Genomic DNA, 15,417 nt, shown 5'->3' on the forward strand with positions numbered 1-15,417 from the left:
AAGTAACTTCCTTATCGATTTTCTTTTTTGTCGCTACCTTATTCTGATCTGCCGATTTCAAATTTGGTAGATCGTCAGGCAACCGAGGCCGTTGTAATTCAATATGAAGCCCTGGGTGAAACCGGTTACTAAGAATTGCGCTGCCTTTTTATTGGGATATCTTTCTAACTCTGCTACTAGTCTTTCTACTTTAATGGGAGATGGAGCTAGTGAGTGTAGTTGATGATCTTGTACCGACTTTACGTTAACATTATTATTATTGGCCATTGATGTCCCTTCGTTATATTGATCCCCAGTATTTAAGAATTACTAGACTATCTAGGCCTACTAGATCTGCTTTATGCGGTTTGGCTGGTGATCGCCTCCCGGGCCCGCGGGCAGGTAACTTTCCCGAGGCCGGTATTGCCGCATGCCAAGCATTTGTGGAGGAATTTGCACTGCTGACGCTCACATTTTCCATGTCTGAAGTTAAGTGCATAGCATACACCGGGACCGGACTGGCGAGCTCCGAGCTGGCGGCCGCCAGGCCGGCGGGCTGGTTGACTCCAGTAAGCCTGACTTTTGGTGCCCGATGTTCTGGGAAATTGGGACTGAAATGGTCTGGGCCCGCCTGGCCTCCCCACTCTTGGAGGCTTAGCCGTGGGGGTTCCTATTGTTGTTAATGTTAGTCTAGGCGCCCCACCCCCTACAACGTGCATGAGCCACAACTCTCCATCGATACTAGCCCACTATCTTTATTAGATATTAATTTACGGGAGCGAAACTCCACATCATAGTCCCGCCATCCGTACCCTGTGTATTTGCTCGATGCCGACCGTATGAGGTGGCAATATTTTAGGATCTCTTGTGCGAAGTTTGGATGTGCCTGCAAATAGACACTCGCAAATGTCAAAAAGGCGTTTGTCCACGCCTCACTATTGTAGATCTTGTTTCTTGCTGTTACTATTGGTTTAAGCATGAGTTGTTGTCCCGTTTGAACTACAGTAAAACCCGATTGATACTGTTCCATTGGAACGTATCCCTGCCCTCGAGCCGTCATCCCCTGGTTGCCTAGTAACCCGTATGATCCCCCAGGTCTGAATTTAGACCTCCATCTCGCCCTGGTACTATAGAAGGGAACGATACGGTAGGGACGAGGGCTGAATTGGTCTCTATGCTTTCATTAGATCTAGGCCTAAAAGTTAATGCCTGTAATGTCAAGCTGACGGTTGTTTATCGTAAACTCACCCGGTTGTGTCACGACCGAGGGTCGTCCCGACGACTGACTGGGTGTTGCTGCCTGGGCTGCAGGCGCCTGCTCCACCGTCCCTGGGCCGGTCACTGGCTGATCTTGCGACACCGACTCCCTTGGCATTGACCTTGACGTGTATCTCCCTCTCCTACTACTAGAAGGCCTAGAGCTAGTAGTACTAAATCTAGGCCTTGTCACTCTCGTGCTGGGTCCTGTGGTAACACTAACATTCCGTGTTGATGCTCTGGTCTCGCGATCTTTGCGTTTAGTCGTCTGCCCGCCTCTTTTCTTCCCCATTGTCACTGTCAAGTTCGGGCTTGATCGAGCGCGATAGTCCGGTTTAGTTTATAGAGTAGATCTAGACTTGATCTAGAGTCTAGATCTATAGATCCCCTTTAGTTTATGTATCCAGAATAATCACTTCCAGAGTTATACCAGGCGATAGTGTGGGCTAAACCATCCTCGACGAGCCAGCACGGTAAAAGTTGTCTTGGTAATAAAATTGTTCAAGTGTAGACACCTAAAAAGTATAGGTCTACGTGTATATTCCTGTTCCTACGTGAATATTCCTGTTCCTAAAATCTGGGAGAACTAAAAAGAAAAACATCCAACCCCAGTGGAACTTGTTGAGTATGTGAGACGAATTCAGTTGTTGTGCCGCGCATGCTAACTTGGAATGCGCGCACTTTACCGGTATCGCGCGCGATGCGCTTAACTAATAGTTTCTCTTTTGACCTTTCTGCACTTTGCTAGCGTAAACAACTTTGACCCTGAACTATATTGTTTACGTTGCATTCTCTCACAAATGCGCTGATTCGATAACTCGAATAATCGAACTATACACGGTGTAAGACGTCACACACAAAGTAGTACGTACTGTATTGCGAAAAATCATAGTTTGTTCACAGTTGAGTGTTGTATCTTCCGGTGCAGATATTTATGAGTAGAAAAGTACATCTAAGCTTAAGCGAAATACATCTAAGCTTAAGCGAAATACATCTAAGCTTAAGCGAATTACAGGCCAACGCCTTCTACCCGTACTTGATGATGATGATGATGATGATGATGATGAAATTCTATAAACTGCCTACGTCCGGTTGTGTAGAGTTGTCATGGTCTACTTGTAGATTGCATGGTTCACGGCAAGGGTTCCGTCACGATATAATAGTCCTTTAGCAAGTCATTAATCTACAATTGCCACTCTCCTCCCAGGTGATGTACAGAGTGAGTCAGAAAAAATGTCCCACTTTTTAAAAGTTGTATTGTTTGAAGTAGTAACATTTAATCATGGGTTTCATGATATATCTTGATAGAGTTATCCTCCCAGTACATTTAGGTACCATTTTCAATTGAATCTGTGCATGCATGACTGAACATCAGACAATCTTTACAAGACTGCCAGATCTCACTTGCGCCAAGTTGCTGGGTGAGGAATAAAATAGTGTTTTGAACAAAGACAGCCACACAGACAAACACACACACACGCACACACACACACACAGGCACACCGATATCGTTCGTAATTTGTCATTGGTAAACAACAAAAGACATAGCCAACGATTGTTCATGTACCTACGTATTGAGAAAGCACATTGGATTCATGTGCACTTCATGATGATGATGATGATGATGATGTAGATTAAGATGATGAAACTGATGATGATGATGATGATGATGATATGATGGTGGTAGTGAATATGTACTAAAGGGATAGATTGTCAGTGAATGCCACTTAAACATTCAGCGATATTGATAAAAATCAATGCTATCGACTCAAGCATTCTTGCTTATGCCCAATAAACAGAACACCAAAAAGGAACCTCTTTTGGGAGTGTATTTTAAGTGATTTTAAAGTATAGGGCCTTTTGAACTAGATTTAAACGTTATCGACACGTGCCTTCATTTAAACAAAAAAGGTACTCCTGTTCACGTTTTCATCTAACCTAAAAACCACCAGTTTATCACGCGACTGGAGTAACGTGATTCCACTTACCTCTGTAAATCAAGTGTTTATGACCAAATAACCACTTGACCAAGCAACGAGTTTTTTGTCAGTTAACCGATGGTGGCGATAAATACGTAATTATTTGGTCTTGTAGGCACCGTTATTGATTGGTTTCACAGGTTATCCAAGGTTTATGGTAATAATCACGTTACTTACACCGGCTAATCGTCTTATTGTTCTGTCCGTGAATCTCTGGTTATATTCAACTAGTAATTCTGAGGTGTCTTACACACCTCTTTAAAAGGTTTCAAAGTTACCATAAATATCTTGGTTATGATCACGTGGCTCAAGCTGATTACTAATCTAAGCTGTGAAAACGTGATATGTAGGTGTGAAAATTAGTAATTATTAAGTGTTTTAAAACACCTTTTTAAATGATAGTCAAAGTTGCCGTAAGTTCCGCGGTGATGATCTCGTGACTCAAACGGATTATTGATCTAAGCTTGTCATACGTGACTTTTAGGTGTGAAAAATTAGTCATTATTAGGTGTCTTAAAACACCTATCTAAATGGTTTCAAAGTTACCATAACTTTCTTGGTGATGATCACGTAGTTAAAACTGATTACTAATCTAAGCTGTGAATCCGTGATATTTAGGTGTAAAAAATAAGTAATTATTAGGTGTCTTAAAACACCTATTTAAATGGTAGTCAAAGTTGCCAGCAGTTCCGCGGTGATGATCTCGTGACTCAAACGGAATATTAATCTAAGCAGGGCATACGTGACTTTTAGGTGTGAAAAATTAGTCATTATTAGGTGTCTTAAAACACCTATTTAAATGGAAGTCTAAGTTGCCATAAGTTCCGCGGTGATGATCTCGTGACTCAAACGGATTATTAATCTAAGCTGGGCATACGTGACTTTTAGGTGTGAAAAATTAGTCATGATTTGGTGTCTTAAAACACCTCTTTAAATCGTAGTCAAAGTTGCCAGCAGTTCCGCGGTGATGATCGCGTGACTCAAACGGATTATTAATATAAGCTGGGTATTCCGTGTTATCCATGTGTGAAAATGAGTTATTCTTGGGTGTCTTGATGGTTTCACAGTTACCATTTAAGTTCCGTGGTGATAATCCCGTGACTGTTGGCATATTTCTATGTTCACCAGTTGATAGCTGACTGTTGGCATATTTTCATTGCACCAGTTGATAACTGGAGTGTGCATATTTCCAGTTGCACCAGTTGATTACTGAGCGTTGGCATATTTCGAGTTGACCCAGCTGACACCAATTCATTTGCATATTGAATATGGGGTGCGTGCAGATCTATGTTTTTTAAACAATTTATCTGAATTTACAGCATATTTCTTAATTACTGATGATTCAGTTATATGCAATTCATTTCGAAAATACTACAAATATAAATTACCAGTTATTAGGACATTTCGCTACTTCGTATAAATAGTTAAACATGAATAAGGGAAACATTAACTGTGAACTAAAATAATTTCAATAAAGTACAAGTATACGATTTTTTTCTCGATTAATTCAACTATGTAAGTCTACTTATTACCAATGCCCTTACATTGGAAATACAGACGTACCAGTATTGAAGTATTGTTGCTGTTCAACTGGTTGGAAGTTTTACCAAATGGTTCTAATGGCTCAGCTAGACCAGTTGAATTATAACTGGCCTGGATCAACTGAATCATTTAGCCCATTTCAATTTCCAGGGTTACCAGTTGGCATTAAAGGGATCATCAACTGGACCAGTTGCAACTAGCTTTCTCTTCTGGGATGTTTGCAGCCCCCCCCCCAACCCCCTCTAATCCCAAACTGCTTCCGGCGCGCCTGGACGTAATTATGGAAGATCCAAGACACGATGTTCAGAAACGGGATGAGAACGTCATTATTTTGGTTCATTTATTGTGTAACATTTGCGTAATTATTGGGTTTGACCGCGGGTTACAGTAACATACTTCCTCTTCGACGTAAATTTCACGTGAATGTAGAACATTATTCATCTCAAGTCAGCCTCGTAATATTCACGTGAATTTCACGCAGATATTTTGACTAAAACTATCACTAACGCTTCACGTGTTTCTGTGAAGCGATAATTTCGTGTATGAAGATGTAATTTCATAACCAAACAAACACGGGAGTATTAGGTTTACAAACCATGGTCTCCAAGGTAGGGATAATCACGTTATTATAATGGTGATATTGCAGTGACAATTGCGTGATTTAGTGTACGTGTGTTTTAAGTTACCTAATGCAATAAACGTATTAACACGTTTACGTAAATGTCCGGTGTTTAAAGAACGTAACTCTCCTCAAGTCGATACCTTGATATTAACGTGATTTTCACGTGATTTTGTTTATTGGGTGATAGTTGGCCTCTGCATTTATCTTGATTATTTTTTACTTAACTCCATACTTCCAAGCTTTCATTATATATATGCATTTTTATGTGTGTGTATTTAAGTTGTCACTCTTTATGTGAATCAATTATGTTATATACTTGTATTGTTATTTGAATGTTTTATATTTGATTTATCAATAAATGCAGAAACATCTGCTAAAAAAAGAAAAAAGATAGAAATTATGAAACAATTGTTACCGTGTGTGTTGTGTGTGTATGTGTGTGTGTGCGTGTGTGCAGCGCGTTTGTATGTGTGCGTGTGTGTGTGTTCGTGTGTGTGTGTCTGTGTGTGTGTGTTTGTGTCTGTCTGACTGTCTTTGTTTTTTTTTATTCCTCACCAAGTAACTTGGCGCAAGTGACATCTGGCAGTCTTCTATAGATTGTCTGATGTTCAGTCATGCATGCAGAGATTCAAATGAAAATGGTACCTAAACGTACTGGGAGAATAACTCTATCAAGACATATCATGAAGCCCATGATTAAATATTCATACTTCAAACAATACAACTTTTAAAAAATGAGACATTTTTTCTGACTCACTGTGTAGATGGGTACTCGGAATAAACTTTTCGATCAGGGTACCTCGGCTAATAGACCATGGGCTGAGTAGTAAATATCTCCCCATTTCTTCGTTTTCGTGACCCACCTCTGGTAACTACCCAATTGTTTGTCTGAGAGGAGATAAAAATTCATAGAATAAGAATTCATAACTCGGCAAAGCCGAAAGTTGCACACTAATTAGTATTCATAATAAATAGAAATTAAGAATATCAACAGCGTCCACTACGTCAATAAAATGAAAGTCATGTAAAAACGTATGGGAACAAGGTAAATGACAACTGCAAATTTGTGATAAATATACGTTTGGTAAAAAAGCAATACAAATAATAATAATATTAATGATAATGATGATAAACAACATCAATATCAATAATAAAATAATGATAACAAATCATTATCGTCATCTTTATCATCATTATCATCATCATCATCATCATCATTATCATCATCATTATCATCATCATCATCATCATCATTATCATTATCATCATCATTATCATCATCATTATCATCATTATCATCATCATCATCATCATTATCATCATCATCATCATCATCATTGTCATCATCATTATACATCATAATCATCATCATCATCATTATCAGCATCATCAAGTCATCTTTTTTTTCACTGACAGTTCACTCTGTCTTTGAACTGCATAGTCATGATGCAATCATATCGCTTGGTAATGCATTCATAATTACATGAAACAATTCAATAAATTCAAATCTTATTCTCATTGTCACATGGAATTTTTGTATTCATTTATTTACAATTTGTACAAGCTACAGTACTATAACATACTTATTTTGGGGTTGTACATGACGTCTTGTAATCCTTTTGAGATAATGCAACATATTCAATGCATAATTTTTACTAATGAAACTGACTTCAATAGTTACAACTTCTGTTAATCTCATTAACTGTTACATCCTAGAAATATCTTGATCTACACAATTGTTCAACCACTCCAAAAATATCCAATCGTTCAAGTTGAAAATGCTATACTCTAAATTTTCTTTTCTCTCTACTTAAGCGAGATCCATGGGGGGAAATTACTTTTCAGAGTGGAACATTCATGCTTTGAAAAATTCATACCAAGAGCATATATTGATTTAAATATATCACTAAAAAGGTACATAACAGCACAGTTAATAATTGAGGATATGAGCTTAAATTGTACAGTAATCATGGTATCTAATGGCGATACTATCCAGGCAACAGATATGACAGACGAGTCTGTAGAAGAAGAAATATCAGAAAATACGAGACAAAGTTTGTAATATTGTTAACTCATGTACACCTTTTGTTTTTAACTATTTCACCTGCGACATTCTTCTCATCTCAGTATAATTTCTTTTATAGATGTTTGGATTATCCAGATGATTTTCTTAATTACAATCAAACAACCCCAGTAACAAAAGTAGTACCGGTAAGTTACAGTTGATACAAATATTGCTTGATTGCTTTGCTCACTATAGCTCCATGACATCATTAAGTTTTTTTTCAGAAAAATCTTAAACCCTGCAACATTCGATAGGCAGACAATTTGGTAGCGCTCACTTGCTCCTCATATCAGGACTGGCCACATTTTAAGAACTTTTCGATTCATTGATTTTAGTCAGAGTCTTCATATGATCCTGCAAAGGTGGATAAGGATACTGATAGTCGTGTGTACGACCTTCAGCCAAAAAGTACCCAATTTAGGAATCACAAAACATGCTGAGACAAAGCAACAAAAAAAACATCTTTCTATTTCAGGCGAAAAACTTTGAGCATTCGCTTGCAAGAGGTAAATATATTAAAGTATCCATTATAATGAATTAAATGTAGAAATATTCCCCTTTCCACAGAATGGATTTATGCCACTGAATAAGATAGTATTTTTACACATGATGGGGTGATAATACTACAGCGCTTAAAGGTATAGACCAGTTTTGGAAACGGCCACCTCTCAAAAAATTAAATGGAAGCTCTTATTACCAATCATGTGAAAGAATATGTTTTGACTAATACGTGATGATACAAATTTTGTCGGGAAACCGCCTACTAATTGATATATTTGGTAAATTATCGATTATCTTCAACATTGACCATTTGGGCATATATTCCTCTATTTGCGCAATGAGGTTGAAGTATTGCCATCTTAACCTTTGAAGGCAATTTTTAACCAATATTCATTGGATATTTTAGAGCCCAAACCCTTGGAATGCAATTTTACCACTACCGGTCTATATCTTTAAACATATGTTATAGGTGCCATACAAATGTTAATAATAATAATAATAATAGCCTAATAGTCCACTCCAAATTTTATTAAGCCGAAACGGAAATTCTTTTTGCCCAATTGATCGTGAGCCCGGCAGCCACAGGGCAGCGCCAGGTCGACGTTGCTCTATCCCTTATTGCTGAACGCCAAACAAGGTAGCAACAACTCCCATCTTTTAACGTCTTTTGGTATGACGCGGCCGAAAATTATCATTTTCTGTTAGTACTGTTACTACTCTTGGTAACGTGAATAGGACGATTTTCCTTCCAGGGCTCCACCATGCACTCATGAAAAATGTTTGCTGTAAAGAGTTACCTCAGGAACCATAGTTTTCAACCTGACCCTCGAAAAGGCATTTGTATGTGTTAACTGCGCTGTTATTAAAGGGATAGGCTAACTTTGCCTCATATTCTTAAAAAAATCCTGAATTTAGCTCATGCTGCAATCATAACTATAAACCTTAAGGTCATACATGAATCCCATGACTTTTACAAGCTGATCGCCTTTCTGATTATCAAGATATCTATGATTGGAATCAGAAATTTCAGAATTCGTTTTCGCAACGATTTTAATAACGCTACAGTCTATTGGGGGAAATAAATACCGGTCAATCAAAGATTTTTTACTTTTTTGAGGCACTTCATGATTATTTTGAAGCGCAATTTGTTTAGGGTTTCAATATTACACCGTATCACAGACACTGAAAACACGTAGGGCCATTTATCCCAGATTTGATATCGTTTAATTGTATTCTTACGAAAGGGCAATCGTCCCGCAGAGGGCGGGATGTATCCACTAGACCATGGAAGATCTACCTTTAAGTCCAACATTATTTGAAAACCTAAAGCCATGTCATCAAATAATAAAGGGGGTCTTTAATTTACGTGTCATATGGGGGGGGGGGGGTCATTAAGATTTGACACTTCAGTTTCAAAGGGGGCGGGGCACGGGTCGGTTATTCTCCCCTCACTCCAGCAGGCAGGTAGTTTATTTTTGTGTAAGCGATTCATCGCAAGTACATCGTGCGGGATACATTTAGAGATAATTTGCCACTGGATTTGAGCGATCACATTAGGAATAACTAAGATTTAGATTCTCACCTGGAAAGTTAGAGAATGCATTGAGTAGTCCAAGAGCAATTCCAATGTCCGTCGATGTCGTTCCAAGACTAATGTTGATATCTTCCAAGTAAATTCCAATGGTCTTAATAATACCCACATGACAGGATGCCTTTAAGAAGTTACACACCACCACAGGTAAACTTCGAGAAGTTAAAATCTCATAAAACCGACCCATGGTAGGCTTTGATGGAATGATACAAAAAATATAAATATGTGCTTCACTTCTGTAAGCAGAATAACATATACGATACGTAGAATAGACGCGCAGATTATTTGTAGAAGTAGCAGTGTACCATTGTACTGTTGGAGCTCCAAACTTCTAGTTCAATTTGGTGTACGGTTGAACAGTTTTGCGTTAATACAAGTGATCTACTTTCTTTCAGCAAACAACAAACCTTGCTAGACTATATGATCTATTGAACTATTCGTTAGTGCATGAAAAAATGATGGTATCCAGAGGCGGATCTAGCTATTTGCAAAGGGGGGGGGGGGGGGGGTTGACCTAGTGGCGGATCCAGGATTTTCCAAAAATCGCGCAGTTTTACTTTTTTTACGTCATGTTTTTTGTCTCACTTGGCCGCCCAAGGAGGGGGGGGGGGGGTTAAACCGCCGACCCACCCCCCCCCCCATATCCGCCTCTGGTAAAAATAAAATAGGCTCGCAGAATGAATGACAGAACTCTATAAGTATCTGTTTACCATAGTCCAGTCGGAACTACAAACTTCTATTTCAATTGGCATACTTGGTGCGGTTAAACAGTAGTGCATACTTTTGCCGAAATACATGTAGTTTCTTTCAGCAAACGAAAAACCTATTCTATATCGTATACAAAAATATTGGTATCAATCCCCAGTCTTCTTTAAAGAAATTGCTCGAGTGGAACGCTCTTAACTATCACACATCACACAACACAATAATATGATTGCAATGCCCTCAGGGAGAATAGTATGAATACCGATGAGGCTACCCTCGGTAAACAAGACATATTATTATTATTATTATTATTATTATTATTATTATTATTATTATTATTATTATTATTATAACACATTGCACTGGAATAGTGTATTATCATCACTAGCAGATTTAACCCGTGGCAGCGCAGGGGGCAGGAGTCGTTTTTCTTTATCAAGATGTGAGTGTGTGTGTGTGTGGGTGGGTGGGGGTGTAGGGTAACTTGTCTGTACAGCTAGACTGAGAGCAGCTAGACATTTACACTGAGAGCAAAGTAGTTTATTGATAAACTAAATTTAAACAATTGATTCATAGCAGACTTCTTTTTCAATATAATAAATAATAAATAATAATATTTAATTTTGATATAGCGCTTAAATGTCTCTAAGCGCTTTACAAATATACTATTACCCCGGTCATATAGATGGGAGGTTCAATTAAGTTAAGCTTCTTGGGTTGAAGTGGAGTAAGAACTCCCATAATCATTACATAGTGAAATCAGAATCTAACTATAGAATTGAAAAAAATGTATTAGATAACGGTGTATTTAGTAAGCAGTCAAGAGGCAATTATTTTGATATAGAAATGTTATCATTACATGTACTGGGTCAGAAATAAGTACATTGTACATGTACCTTACAATGTACACTGTCGCTCATAACGTTGGAATATTTTTTTTTACCCCAATTTATGGAATTATTTTGACAATGATTTATTCCTAATAGATCTAGATAATAGTATACATTCTCAAATTTTATTGAATGACAATTGGGGAGTTTTTGTTTTGCGTGACTGCTAAAGCATGTGTGTACTACAATGCTAATTAACTAGGGGACCTACGTCCGTAAGTCATAACTGATAGTAATGGGGATTAATACCTCACAAAATGGCACTAATATAGCACATCGATACGGTTTTGATCCTGGGGGCTAACATATGAAAGGAGTATGTCCCCCACAAAAAAAAATTGGGTCGAAGGATTTCATAGATCTGTCATTCAATTTAGAAACTGCACAACTAGCATTGAAATTAATATTCACTTGTCGAAGCGTAATTTTTATCATTTAAATTAACACCTGTCATTCGTATTCGTAATATTTTTCATTCAAGTTAGGAATGTTAGGGGGAAGAATTGCAACAAACTTTTACAGTTTTTAAATAATGCAGTTAAAATGCATGATTTGCCATCGGGGTCTAAGCTGTTATTCCATTTATTCATTTTCAGGACAATGCAGATGGGTGTAGTCAGACATAAAGTAAAGAAGGGGCGAAATCAAGGGATATGGCAATTCTGCACGGACATGTTCATATAGCCGGGAAAGATGGGGGTACCCTCAATCGCCCCTTTTCACTACAGACTCGGAATTTTACAAAAGTAATTCACATCGTCTCTTATACCCAGCACACCCCTCTGTTTTTCTTAAAGAGTTTCATAGTTTACTTGCCCGCCAGCAGATCGATGGCTAAAGACATGGCTAAATAATGAATCATGTTAAAATTGTTAACTCTAGTCCCTACCCCAGTCACAATATTGTACCCTTCTTCCATAATGAAATTATGATGAAATTATGATAAATTTATGATGAAACATAAGACAAACAACTTCCTTACATGAACATTTACAAATATACTGAGACCATCAGGTCCGTAGATGCAAGTCGTTTTTTTCTTCGTAACAATCAAACTTAAATGCTGATGAATATCAGGTAAATCTTATATAAGTATCAGTGTATAAATGCAAGAAAATGAAATATGATGAAATGCACATTGAAAAAACAATCTTGAAAGAAAAAGAATGAGCTATAAAAAGTGTGTAATAAACGAGAAATGTATATTGACCATCAATTTAAGTGCACAAAGTACTAATTTGAATGCTACAAATGAATTAGAATGCTAGAAGTATTCCGTCGCGTTGTCAGAAAATCTTGTTGCGCCAAATCGAATGACCAAATAGCGAAAGAAGCACATTGTTCATTAATTTGAATGAAACATACGTAGATTCTCACAAAAATTCCATAGATTTGAAAACTAGAAAAGGGAATATAAACCCGAGATATACCTGACTGCACTAAAACCGTCGAATTTGAACGCAAGACAAATTAATTTGAATGACAAACTCGCGAATTTGGCCGGGAAATCCTATACACTATTCCAGTCCGATGTGTTGTGTGATGTGTGATAGTTAAGAGCGATCCACTTGAGCGATTTCTATAAAAAAAAAAAGACTGGGAATTGATACCAATATTTTAGTATACAATATAGAATAGGCTTGTCGTTTGTTGAAAAAAAGTACATGTATTCAGACAAAGGTATTCACTATTGTTCAACCGCACCAAGCATGCCAATTGAACTAGAAGTTTGTAGTTCCGACAGGACTATGGTAAACTGATACTAATGGAGTTCTGGCATTCATTCTGCGAGTCTTTTTTTTACTTTAAATATATGATACCCAGCTTTCAAAAGTAACTAATTGATAAAAAATATAAGTCAATCAGAATATCTAACAAATGAATGTCAACTGATCTGTTATCTATAGAACCCTCAGCTTTCATAATCTGCTCGTTTATCTATAAATCAGGACGATACAGATTCTACACAAAGACAGTATTTGACAATAGAACGTATATGCTACTTGGTGATTGGTATCAGTCTGGGGATGGTAGAATAGGGTTAGGCTTGTTTTATTAGAGTACCTTGTGATTAATGAGCCGGCCGGACCAGGCCCTTAAATTGAAGGGGTTCTGGTAGGGCTAGTGTAATCTTTGGGTACCCCATGGTGGTCCTTTTGCCCAATTTGTATGTATATAATCAGATGACGTCACCTCTGTAGTGCCTTGAGTCCATTAATTAGATTCGGCTCTATACTTAATAATAACATTAATAATAATAATAATAATAATAATAATAATAATAATGATATGTTATCCCCGTGCGATATGTTGTCGAATTAATAAGAGCGATCCACAGTTGCAATTTCTTCCAAACGACTGGGGATAGACACCATTATCCTTTCATGCGATAAAGAATAGTTATATAGATCATATATCCTAGCTGTCGAGGTTTGTTGTTTGCTGAAAGGAAGAACATCACTTGTATTTGAGCAAAACTGTTCAACCGAACACCAAATTGAACTAGAAGTTTGGAGCTCCGACAGTACAATGGTACAACGATACTTTTTGAGTTCTATCAATATTCTGCGCGTCTATTCTCCGTTTCGTTTATGTTAACCAGCTTACAGAAGTAAAGCCCGAATTTATATTTTGTGTATCATTCCATCATAACCTACCATGGGGCGTTTTCATGAGATTTTAACGTCTCCAAATTTACCTTTGGTGTTGTGTACCTTTTTGAGGGCATCCAGTGATGTAGGTATTATCAAGACTATTGGAATTTACTTGAAAGATATCAACACTAGTCTTGGAACGACCTCGACGGATATCGGAATTGCTATTGGTCTCTTCGGTGCATTCGGCAATTTTCCAGGTGAGAATCTAAATCTCAATTATTCCTTATACGGCCACTTTAATCCTTTGCCAAATTATGTCTAAAAGCATCCTATACGATGCACTTGTGATGATACGCTTATAATAATCAACTTCCTCACTGCTGGAGTTATATAGGAGAACATAACTGGCACGTGCACCGCAACTTTGAAATTAAAGAGGCAAAACTTAAGGACTCCTTATCCGATACGCAAATCAAAGAATATGTGCCCCTTTTCTTATTTGCTGACATAGCGTTAGGTTATCAGAGAATTAGGGACTGAGAAGTAGAGATTTGGTGGTCTAGTGGATACGCCCCCTCCCCATTTTCCATAAAAATGTCCAAATGCGTCTGACAATTAACAGAAAAGAAGTGGGTTTTTAGATATTTTTAAGGTGTTGAGGATTGCTGGCGACGGAGAAATATGGGTACATTATTTTGCCGCTTCGTAGAAGCAGTTTTGGAAACTCAGTCACCAAATGTTAGAAGCATTTTTGGAGATAGTTCAGCTGAAAAATGTGCAGGAGCTAGAGGAGTACTTTGATGGATTGCTGAAAGGTACGAGTTCTGATAGCTAGGGAGGAACTTCACTTGATGCATTTAAAGATAAAAAAAAGTGCCCTGTAGTGAATCCGGGACCTGATGGGTAGCAAGTTCAATTTGGTTTCATGTCACAGATCTTTGGAGAATGCTTCCTTGCGTGTCATCGGGACATGTTCTTCCATGTTCGTGTTCGCAAAACAAACATGCAACTCAAGTTCTTGATATGGGATAGATGCAGGGACGCTGTCACCCTTGTTAATATCAAATATCACTAAGACAAGATTCCAGGATTGTAACTGTTTCTTCTGTACTTGCCCCATTATTAGGTTTTTAAGCCTGAATGAAAAACAAGTGTATTAAAATCGTTAATGGAGATACGATCATGAGTTGATTTTTTGACAATGGCGCCTGGATGACGTCATGAAGACCTGATGACATTGAAAATGCTGCTCTCACGTCTTGTGACAAATGACCAATGACTTGGCCAAAATTGAAAGAAATTGACGAAATTGACGAAATCAATTGGTAATCTTTCGATGACATACCACCTAAAAATAAAAACAGTACCATGTTTAAAGCGCCTAATATTAGTTTCAAGTTTCAAGTTTTTATTTTCTGTTTCATTAGGAAAAATACAAATTTTATGCAATAAATTAATTGCAAACAACATTTTAAACAAAGTATACACAAATAATTATTCAAGTAGGCCTATACATATTTACTTTGCATAACAAAAAACATTATTTATATCATTCTAGATTAAGTTATAAGGAATTATCAGATAATCATATCATACAATCTAAATATAAAGAAGAAGAATACAAATGTTACTGAATATGTATATGTCTAGTGAAATGGAGGGATCTACTATAAAAAAATATTTTTAAAA

This window comes from Strongylocentrotus purpuratus, unplaced genomic scaffold (genome assembly GCF_000002235.5).
Source record: "Strongylocentrotus purpuratus isolate Spur 01 unplaced genomic scaffold, Spur_5.0 spur5_scaffold_13, whole genome shotgun sequence".
Taxonomy (NCBI): Eukaryota; Metazoa; Echinodermata; class Echinoidea; order Camarodonta; family Strongylocentrotidae; genus Strongylocentrotus; species Strongylocentrotus purpuratus.